Genomic DNA, 10,502 nt, shown 5'->3' on the forward strand with positions numbered 1-10,502 from the left:
TGTTAAAAGGTTAGGGAAATATTTGGCTATTACATTTGCTTAGAGCAGACAAAGCGCCATTAGCACGCATTATTTTATTAGTTTATATATATCGACTGTAAATCCCTCAAGTCCACAGGCCCACCCCTTCTGTTTACGAGAAGATATGCGGTTTCTTGTAAATGGAGTTTACACACTACCCTCCCCAATAAAATATCAATCAAAACTGAAAGTAAAACTAAAATGGGTATAAAAATTTGGGTTGAAGTTTATTCTTCCACTCTACTTCAGAGCAACGGTGAGTAAGAAACAAATCATTCAGTTGTTTCCTATAATTTTAAGGAAACTTTGCCAATGTGAAAATTCAACAAAACAAAAAACAACTAAAAACAAAAATGGGATCATCAAAATCAAAAGTAATTTCATCATGTTTACCTACACCTTTACCTGCACCTGCACCTGCACCTGTGTGTCGAGGTAAGAGAATCCTTAAATTAACAAATATCCATAAATATCTATATTAGTAGCTGTTTGATATAGAGCACACACATACCGATTTATCTGAATTGGTTTTATGATCTGTCTTTTTTGTCCTAGAATTGGACAAACCATGGAGGAACTTTAAATGGAAGTAAGATCATTATAAAATCATAATTCTAGATATGTAAACCATGATGTTAGTTATGATTTACTTTATTTTATGTCTCATCTTGTTGCCAAAATACTGACATTATCATATCAGACACAATTTTTAACATCTATTTCTTGAACTTAAAGATATTTTAAAATACACATGGCATACACATATGAAAATGTGGGTAAGGAATGTTAATAGTTTATATGGATCTATTATGTACATCATATTTTTGTCCTTATATTTCTGGCTTGACTTGACAGTCAGAAAGCAGATCTGAAAAAACAGCTAGAAGAATTCTCTCTGAGTAATCCAGATGTAAAGGACATCAAGATCCTGGTAGCTGGACAAATTGGAGCAGGAAAGTCCAGCTTTATTAACTCCATTAATAGTGCTTTTCAAGGACGGATCTGCTCTGGAGCTTAGTTGATTCATCTTCTGGTCATAGTCGAAGTTTCACACAAAGAGTAGGTATTATTGACACCTAATGTTGCAATCAAGCAGCACTAAATAAATGTGATTTATTTAGAGCAAAGAGAAGGTAATGCAATACAGGGGCGTGTCTAGGGAGGCTGGGGAGGCAGTGCCTCCCTAGGATAAGCTCTGCCTCCCTGAGAATTTGAGAAATAATCTGTCCATCTGATCAGAGGCGGCCAGTCGATTTTGCCGGGCTTCAGCCCTAATGTTTTGAGTGTAGCCCCGAATGTATTTTGAATAGTTGACTGAGAAATATGAAACCGGACAAAAGCCTATGTAAACCCCCGAAATCATAAGTTGCCTTATTTCATTGTGCTTTGGCTTTGCACATACTGCATACAGCCTGTAAAAATAGACATAGGCATAATCTAGCCTATAGAATAAGTTCCTCTCGGTAGCCTATGCGAGACTCCGTTTCTTCCTCTCTGTTGAATATGCAGCAGGTAGAGGAGGAGCTTGCACAGTCGTTGACATCAACTAATGTTACTTAGTGGCGAGTTAACGGCAATTAGCAGGAAAGACAGCAAAAATTAAGCAAATGAGGCTTTGGAGATTTTTCCGAAAGAAGTCAGTGGGTAAGAATTCACATTTGTTTTTGTCCTTAAAGTCTTAAGATCATCATCTAGCTGGCTTTCACCCACAGTAGGCTAAACCTCAAGAGTTGTAGCCTCTAACCTCCTTGGTAAGATTGATGTAGCTTGGTAGCTCTGAGTTAACGCAGTCACCTCTCATGCTGGAGACCGTGGTTCGAGCCCCGTTTGGAGTGTACTTTTCTTGTTTATCAGGTGTTGTTTTCGCTAAGGATAACCAATAAGCATTAACATAAAATGTATGTGTGACTTGTTTTGTGATATTAGTTTGTAGGAAATATACACTTTGATTTGATTAAATGGTTTTGTAGAGTGTAGCAAAGATGAGCAACAGACTGAGGAGCAGCAGCTGTGCCAGAATCAGGCATGGAAACTGGTAACAATTAATAAGTCTCTTTACTTTAGAGAAAGTTAAAAGTGAAACATTGTTTATCTCAATGATCCTAATGAAAGGATTTTGACAGATGAATTATTCTCATAGAGATGATGAGAATTATATACAGTTCGATGCCATAGTGTGTCAATGAACTTAGACTAAAGTCATTCATGTATTGCTTTAACTTAGGATCTTATACATCATTTTGACTATTTATGTCAAAAAATATTAATTATTTATATTCAATATTTTTTTACCTCACTTTACTCACTATAATATAACTCTTTTGTGATGACTTTATGTTAATGTACATGAAAATTCAAGAATCATGATAGATCTAAGGGCAATCCCACTGATCTGCTCTTCCCAACACATTTTCTTCAATGGTATTGATCTACAATTTGACATATGTAGCACTTGATGAATTAGTTGTTTGAAGCTGATTGCAATAAGTTATGTGCTATATCTGTTCTTTTGCATCACAGATGATTCAGGGAGGAGAGAGGATGTTGAGGATAGCACTAGAGTGGAAGATTTAGGAACTGTAGAAACAGGCCCAGCCAGAGCAAAACTCAAAGAATAACCACTCACCAGCTTTGGACTACAGGGAAGTGGTTGCTAGTGTGAAGATAAAATTGTCTGGGCTAAGCCCCGGATGTCCTTCAATGCTGGAAATGCCTCTGCATCTGATGATAAATTACAATTTAAAAGTGGATTGTTTTGTGCATATTTTTCCATCGCTAGCAGATGAGTGAGGTCTGACACAACAAAAATCCCTATAAGCCCTATAGTCTAATAGGGGCCCTGTGCCTATCTCTGGGTTCCTGGCTTAGAAAAAGATATGCACTAAAACAGATTGTGTGTAGTATAGCTTAATTTTGCGCCGATTTTTTCAATTGTTTATGTTGCCCCCCCAAACAAGCCAAATGCCCCCCAAACATGATATCCTGGTAACCCCTCTGATGCAATATGATGTGATTTTTTTTATATTCAAGGAAATATTTCAGTAAATATCAAGTTGACACACTGGCTTCTCTTTTTGAAAGTATTATGAGCATTTGTCTACATAAAGATTGCTTGAAAATTGTTCACACATATTTATGCTTCTGTATTTTTGGTCTTGGTTTGTAGCTCAAAGGATACCCCATCAGATGTGGGAAAAACAAATTGCCCTTTGTCTTTAAAGATATAATGGGATTAGAACCTGGGACGTTGGCTGGGTCACAACCAGATGACATCATTAATGCCTTATTTGGCCATGTGAAGGATGGCTATAAAGTAATAAACCACTACATTAATTAGGAAAATAACATTTTAAGATACTATTTGTAACGTGTACAATATGGCTGACGGTTTACATACTTTGTCTTCATTGTACTAGTTCGACCAGATCCCACTCACTCACAAGGATCAACAGTTCAGCAGTGACCCTAACCTCTCTGATCAGGCTTTCTGCCTGGTTTACATCATAGCTGGAGATACAGTCCAGTTCACAGATGATCAACTTATTGAGAAGCTGAAGATCATCCGCCAGAGAATCAGTGATAAGGGTAAAACTTTTATACGAAGTACAAACATAGGAATATATCAAAATCCTTTAAACCTAATATTAACCACTTACACAATGTAACTTACACTCTGTGCAATTTCTGTAGGGATTCCTCAAGTTATTGTAATGACCAAAGTGGATGATGCATGCCCACTGGTGAAAAACAATCTACAGAAGGTCTACTCTAGCAAGAAGGTCAAAGAGAAGGTATATCATGTCATTCAATCTGAATGTTGGCTTTACCTGCTGTAAATATTATTGGCAAAGTGCATAGTGCCTGTGTTGATCTGACTGTGTCTAATAGTTGAACAACTATTTACAATTTTCTAGATTGACAATCTGTTCCTCTCTAGATGCAGATGTGCAGTGACAAAGTGGGGGTGCCAATGAACAACATCTTCCCAGTGAAGAACTACCACGATGAGATTGACACAAATGATGATATTGATGTACTGATACTAAAGGCACTCCAGCAGATTGTTCATCTTGCTGATGATAAATTACTTGATATCGCTACAGATGAGAGTTCCCATGAGTCTGACAAATGAAATGTACTGTCATGTTAAAAAAACGGTGGATTCTTACCATTTTAATTTACAGACTTTGACTGTACCTTTACTTTGACTCTACTTTTACAATTCCTGTATTTTACAGGTATATTCTCTTATTACAAAAAAGAAAGAAAAAATGTGTATACATTTACGGTAAATGTCAGTAATAAAAACGTTTTTTTTTACTGTGTACAATAATTAATGCATTTGGAGTGTGTCATTGTTTGTTTGAGCTACCTTTCATTCTTTGAGGAAAATCAAATCACATTGTATTCAAATCATGGAATAAATTGACTTTTTAAAATGTTTTTATCCTGCTCATTTAACCTTTTCATTAATTCTTTTTCTATATCTGTGGTCATGAGCCGCTACTGCACATTACAAACCTTTACGATTTTCAGAAAATGTTAACGAGACTGTAATCACACAACAGTATGCTGTTATAATACTGTAGGTAATAGGTGACAATAGGCTATGGGGATCAAAAACATTACAATTATTAACCAAAATCTCAAGCTCTTTTTTTCTTTTTTGCTATGTTTATCTCAAATTCTCCTATATATTTTTTCCCCCTCAAAATGTAAACAATTTCAATTTATTTCATTATTTTCCCGATTAAAGGAAAAGAGCATGCGGCCATCTCATTTATGGTGTTTTGCTTGCAGGTGACATTTTTCATAAATAAAAATCATAAAAACTTCAATATTTGACAATGTATACAACTCAAGCAAAACATAGATAGAGTATATTGACATAGATTAAATTATGTATTTCATCCCAAAACAAACATAAAATATCAAATGATGACTCAAAAAAGTGAATGAATCAATCTTTAAACTGGTTCATTAAAATGAACCACCAGAACGAGACAATTTCATGTTTAATACATTTGGCACGTTAAGGTTTGACTCGACTCTACTCGCTTTAGTTTTCTGAGCTTGCTTTTCCACTGTTGTTTAGTGCCGCCTCAACGTGGGTGGGATTATAAACTGATCGTCATAGTTGCGCTGCCTCTACTGTCGTGACATCATCTTAAACACGACACAAACAATAAACAATAACATGACCACTAACTCACTGTGCTGCATAAAGCAGTTGTTGCATGGTGATTTTACACAATTGTAACAGTTAATTGGCCTGGTTGTTTTAGAAGCAAGCTTTCCAGTAGCTGGTCAACTAAATAAAGTGAAGCTTTCAAGCAGAGTATAGAGTTAATGTACCATCCTCCCATCGTGGACTCCAGACGTGGCTGAGTCCAGGGCACTCTCCCTCCCATTGCTCGCCGGTCTAGATAGCGTCCATTTGGTCGAACCACTTCCACTTAAAATTTTTTATTTTTTTTTACTTTTACCTACATTTGGTAGGTCCGATGGAAGCCGTATCTCAGCTGTGCGGCCAACAGCTGCGACACTTCCTGAAAGACTTTTTCGTTTCGTTCGTCGCTAACGAGAGGAACGTCTGCACCTCGTTTATTGACCACAGCGTGGTTTTGCGCACAGCCTTGTCTTTTTACAATTTGAAAGTCACGTGAACAAATGCTATCGCTGTAACTAACTTTAAAACTAGTGGGTTGATATCCCTTGTCGAAAATCCAGTGACGCTGGTAGTGACGATTCTTTATGACCAATCAGTGATCTGCAGGATTTTGACGTCACATTTAGTATCGGCTCGGCTCGCTTGGAACCTCGACCGAGGTGGTACTAAAAACATTACCAGGAACCAGGTACTATCCATAGTGGAAAACCCCCAAAAAGTGAGCAGAGTCGAGTCGAGACAGATGTATCGTGCAGTGGAGAAGCACCATTAGATTTTCTTTAGTTTTCTTTCAGTGTGGCAGCAGGCAGTATTTTCTTGCATTTTGTTATTTCATTTTTTTTTGCTCTTATTGCAATTTGATGGATCCCTAGTCTTGTGTAACCAAACATTTGAATAAAATGGCAAAGTTCTGGACTGTATGTGTGATTCCAGCTGAAGCAGACTTTTGTAGTAAACAAAGTCTATTTAATATAAAGAGACCAAATGACAAGAGTTACATCATTACAGATGAGGGACAAACAAAATGTCATAAAGACCTGGGGAGATAAGAGAATTCATAAAACAAAAAACTTGGCACCAGAAAAGATACCAATTAAGGTAAAATGTGTACCACTGTGCTATGTTGCATCTCCTTCAATTTCAAAACCTTTGAAAAACATTTGTCTTTAAAACTATACAATGTCTGAACAAGATTTCAGCCTTTGAGACTATTGGAGACTATAACATTTTACAATGGTCCTCACAACAGCAACGGTTCAAAAGGAAACTCAGAAATAACTTTCACATGTCTGTGTGCTTTAACATAGTAAGCTGCCAGAAGTTTTCAACTCAAAAAAATCAAATCAAAACCATTTAACGCAGCAAATCATTCTTCAGATCAAGCACTCTTGGCTTAAGTTTCCCATCATCAAGGCCCAAAAGGACCTTCTGAATGAATTCAAAAGTGTTGGACATCTCTTTTGGATAACTAAGATTCAATGCATAGATTAGTCCAAAAGTAAAAATAAGTGCATCGGAAAGCCTGGGCAGGTGGGTGATGACTTTATTTTCAAGAACAACAGAAACTCTGACCAGATTGTAGTGCATTACAGCATTTGGGAGTTCTCGGAATGCTGTCAAGAGGGCTATAACTGGTGAATAACCAACGTCAGGCTCTTCAGAATCTTCAGCCTGAAATGCAAAAATGGGAAAATGGCCCCAGAGTAAAAAATATTGTGCCAATAATCATGGATTTGCAATCCACATAGTCTTTTTTTTTTTTTATTGATGTCAGTTTGTAAAATTGTATTTATTAAGAAATAGCCGACATAATAAAAGGTCGTTTTAATCAACCAGTGAAGAGTGCATTGTGACCAATTTCTTAAAGATTTAAAATTGTGTGGAATAAGTAATTTACCCTGCATGTTTTGAAAAATCCTGAGGTATCTTCTCTCAGCAATACAGGAAGTCCATGCAGCACAGTGGTTTGCTTTGTATGGACATCATGCTGATCCTATACAGATTCAATCTTATGTTAAAGACTGAACATATTGAAAATTAAAATATGAATTCTAAATTCAGTTACCCAAATTCATAATTTTTACAACCTTCATAATGGTCAGAAAATAGGAGTGCTTGCTTATAACAATCTATAGCACATTATTCTTTGGTGTCAACATGTTAAGTAGGGCTAAGACATGACATGGTGTGTCGCATGTAATAAGAACACGTAAATAAAAAGATTTGCTGAATGCAGAAATCTTAAAACAACACTGAAAAAGCTAGTTTCTATGCTGAGGACAGAGAGATTCTGAGATTTATTTCTACAATGAGACATTAGATTAAGAAGGGAAAAATATAAAATTATTCTATATAAAGTCAAGCCATGTTCTGTTAAACACAGAACAACACTGAACTACCATGACCAAAATACCTTTATGTCATGAATCCGGAGAATGATTTTACACAATTGTAACAGTTAATTGGCCTGGTTGTTTTAGAAGCAAGCTTTCCAGTAGCTGGTCAACTAAATAAAGTGAAGCTTTCAAGCAGAGTATAGAGTTAATGTACCATCCTCCCATCGTGGACTCCAGCCGTGGCTGAGTCCAGGGCACTCTCCCTCCCATTGCTCGCCGGTCTAGATAGCGTCCATTTGGTCGAACCACTTCCACTTTAAATTTTTTTTTTTTTTTTACTTTTACCTACATTTGGTAGGTCCGATGGAAGCCGTATCTCAGCTGTGCGGCCAACAGCTGAGACACTTCCTGAAAGACTTTTTCGTTTCGTTTGTCGCTAACGAGAGGAACGTCTGCACCTCGTTTATTGACCACGGCGTGGTTTTGCGCACAGCCTTGTCTTTTTACAATTTGAAAGTCACGTGAACAAATGCTATCGCTGTAACTAACTTTAAAACTAGTGGGTTGATATCCCTTGTCGAAAATCCAGTGACGCTGGTAGTGACAATTCTTTATGACCAATCAGTGATCTGCAGGATTTTGACGTCACATTTAGTATCGGCTCGGCTCGCTTGGAACCTCGACCGAGGTGGTACTAAAAACATTACCAGGAACCAGGTACTATCCATAGTGGAAAACCCCCAAAAAGTGAGCAGAGTCGAGTCGAGACAGATGTATCGTGCAGTGGAGAAGCCCCATTAGTTACGCATTAAAGTCATCAGATGAAGACTGTGGCGGTCAAGTTCTGCATAGAAGTTGTTTGGTAGATTCTGGTTTGTAATGCGTTGAAATTCAGCATACAGAGGCAAAAACTAATTATAATTCACAATGGATTAAAAAGACAATTCAAAATTTGAAGACTACAGTTTTATACATATATTAATATATACCTGTGATTCCATATGAAGAGCTGGCCAGCTCAAGGATCTCTTTCACGGGTGCCTCAGTGGTAATTATTGCTTGCCTCCTTAATGCAAATGTCATTTGCATCTTCTTGTCAATAAGTGGTAGATTTTTTCTGTTTTCTGAACTTCTTCAATGATTTCAAGCCTCTGCTGTTCAAGACTTACTGCATCATGTCCTTGGGGAAAGTCTGGTAAAAAAATTTACCTCGCACGTCTTGGTCTTTTTATGTTCAAGTGTGATGGTACATTTTCAGGATTGTTTTTGCTTCGTTTTCCAGCATTGACAGCAACTTCCATGCAACCTGCCCTTCTCAATTTGTTTTGGTAGTTTCCCATCTTAAATTTGATACTTGTTTTCCATCCATACCATTCATTGTCTGAGCCTAGCTCTCTCAGACATGGGTGTTTGGTGACAAGAGCTTCTGCTGCTTTGGACATGTCTTTATCGCTTGGGTAGGCTTTGAAATTGTAAATCGCAGCCGTAAGTTTTTCAAGGATGTCATGTTTCTGATCTCTGGTTAGCTGCAGCACTTTCCCAGTTTTTCAAATGCAGAATTTAATTCTTTAAGCTTATGCTCCACTTCATAGGCAAATATGGGCACTGGAAAGTTACCTTGAGGCCACCTTGAAAGGCGTTCAGGTGAGGAAATGTCTGATAATAACTCTGTGTCTGTGGTTGAAGTTGAAAAAGTTCCTCCTCAAAAAAAAGTTTAAGGGTAGCTTTTGTGGCAACTCTTCAATGTGCACTAAAGATGTGAGTTGCCCATCAAAATCAGGGTCTTCATACTGTATGTTGAAGTTCCCATCCAAATCCAGCTTGTCTTTCAAAACCCCTTCAAGGTCTTCTATGGATTCAGGACGAGTAGTGAGAGTGACCTTCCGTGTAGTTGTGCCATCAACAATGACACGAAGCATAATCATCACTGATGAGGAAGAGGCTGCCATGTTTCTATGGAATGAAATGGTGATAAAATACTGAAGTTTAGTTACATAGTGTACTACATGTATTAAAAATAGTTTGGGTTTTTTTCCATATAAAAACAAAACAAAAACAATTTAATTTCACTTAAGTACTCACGTTCAGAAAACTCAGCACTTCTTCAGCAGAATGGATCTCTTGGGGGTCAGCAGTAATTGGCCATCAATGAGGTAACCAACAAACGTAATGGTGCCATTCAAACCCGAAAGCTGAAAAACAGCAAGTCTCTCTGATGTTGGTGAAAGTTCATAAGAACGTAGATGTTCAACATACCATGATTCATATGAACTACAGAGTAATGAATCTATGTCATTCACAAGATAGATTTGTGCAATCCTCCAGAACTGAGGAAGTCCAACACAAGCTCCTGCAGATACAAACATTCCAGGGACATAGTCAGTGCCATCTACAGTGACCCTAGATGTAGTATAGATCATGCTACTGGTTGTCTGTCTTTGAATGAATGCTTTTGCACTCTTCGGAAGTGTTGAGACTAACACTGATGTGACACTTGATGCTTGTGTGTGTGGCTTGAAATATGATGGTGCACTGAGATGATATGCCATCATGTGCTGGTGTCTATTAGCGAGTGTAAGTGTAATGTTCTTGAAGTTCTGGGTGTCATGTACTACTCTTTTGAAGAATCTATGTTTACCCTCAAACCGCATTGTCCAGAGATGCACTAAGGGCCCAAAACACCTTATAAGGTTTGGGTAGTGTTCAACATAGTGATGTTTAGGCCGGAAATGCAATTCAGGGAAAACCTCGGATAAAACCTGTCTGTGGTCACCAATCTTACACTGTAAATGCTGTATTGTTTCATCTGTAAATGCAGGGGATATTAAATCTCTTTTAAATCCATTAAGACAGCCCATGTCTTATCTCCTTCTGGAACTTTGTTGCCCACCATCAAAGGAAGCAGTCTAAGCAAAGTAGCATTCTCATGCCCATTTCCTCCAACAGTTCCTTTTGTGGCAAAATGTTTGGGTATG

The 10,502-nt window shown here is 37.5% G+C and overlaps 1 pseudogene; it reads left to right on the forward strand.

Annotated features, from left to right (window-relative positions):
• Positions 1-222: 222 nt before the first annotated feature.
• On the forward strand, positions 223-4,153 carry LOC127643563 (interferon-induced protein 44-like; annotated as a pseudogene).
• The last annotated feature ends 6,349 nt before the right edge of the window (positions 4,154-10,502 follow it).

This window comes from Xyrauchen texanus, chromosome 5, assembly GCF_025860055.1.
Source record: "Xyrauchen texanus isolate HMW12.3.18 chromosome 5, RBS_HiC_50CHRs, whole genome shotgun sequence".
Lineage (NCBI taxonomy): Eukaryota > Metazoa > Chordata > Actinopteri > Cypriniformes > Catostomidae > Xyrauchen > Xyrauchen texanus.